Source organism: Notothenia coriiceps, unplaced genomic scaffold (genome assembly GCF_000735185.1).
Source record: "Notothenia coriiceps isolate Sejong01 unplaced genomic scaffold, NC01 NC01_scaffold00031501, whole genome shotgun sequence".
Lineage (NCBI taxonomy): Eukaryota > Metazoa > Chordata > Actinopteri > Perciformes > Nototheniidae > Notothenia > Notothenia coriiceps.
In genome coordinates, this window is record NW_011364202.1 from 92439 (window position 1) to 93940 (window position 1502).

The following is a 1502-nucleotide window of genomic DNA, read 5'->3' on the forward strand; positions in this document are numbered from 1 at the left end:
AACATCTTTAGTTATTATAGTATTGTATAGTAGATGAAAGACCACATTTCCAGAACCAGAACAACGTTATAAACATTCTATAACACAGTTTTAGGGCAACAAACTAAATGGTTCATGCAACCTTCCAACATAGGTGGAGAGGCTGACAGGACTGAATTGATTTTTGTTAAAGTGGACCTATCATGCTATATTTGAATAATATAGTGTAGGACCATACCTATATAAGGCATATTTATACTTTTTATTTTTCAAAATACCAAACAGATCCTCATTCCTCATTTCGCTCAATTTAACACTGTCTTTGCATGGGCTGATTCTGTGAGAACAGCACCATCTACAGGCCTGGCATATGTACTACAGCGTCTCCAGCGCTTTCGAACGGCAATGTCCGTGGCTGTCTCCTCCTGATTGGTGGAGTTGGCCCAATAGCCGTAGCGCCACTTCTGTGACGTCATAGAAGTGTTCAAATCTGGATCAGTCTGTATCAGATCCGTTGCAGCCCCTTTTTAAGAGATTTGGGTATGGAGGAAAATAGAGAGGGTTGTGTTTTCTGACACTTGGTGAGTTCCCTGGAACACCGGGGACACATATTCATGTAGAAAAGACGTACAAAAGTGCATTTTGCATGATAGGTCACCTTTAAGTAAAAGCTTCAATTATTCATTATTGATTAACAAAAATACTACAGTCCTTAGTATCATCACAATGTATACACCCAGAATAACAAGTGCACATTCTACATATTGCTCTTGTTAAAAAAGTACTGGTTGCAAAAATACTTAAAATATAAAGAAAGTGAAGCTCTTGTTCTGCTTAATTGAACCTTTTCAGTAATAATAGGGCTTTCTTATTGGGAAAATTGCCTATTAATGCATTCATGTGTTTATTTATTTAGTATTTAATGTGACAGGGTGAGGTTTAGCACATTTTAATCCAATTCATATAAAATAATAAAAATACATATGGTATACAATTCTAAATTTGAAAAAGTAACTTGTAGCTGTCCTGGCAGATATCAACTAAAGTTAAAAGGATGACTATCTGGGAGGTGCCGTGTTTAAGAAATGCATATTGATTCTTTAAAGTAAAGTTAGAGGTGCGCCAATCCCATTCACAGTATTGACATCACTACCATAACCTGCCAAATAGAAAGTTAAAATATTAAAACAAGATCCTTGATTCCATACCTGGTCCAATACCTGTCATTGAGTCAAATACCAAAATGTGCATGAGGGAAGTATTTAGGCGCTGAATGCATAATAAAATGGGTAGGAATGTGCTGTTAAATTGAACATATTTGTTACATATAGAATTGGATCTTCCATTAACCTTTAAGCCCACGCCGTATCCGGGGCCGAAATCGCGTCATTTTCAGGGAAACAACGTCTAAGGAACCTTCATATTTATAAAACTATAAATATTTTGTAATCCATTTATACGGAAAAAAACCTCATTTACTGATCCTTTTTCATTTTCTTTTTTTAAAAAAAACATCAATTTCG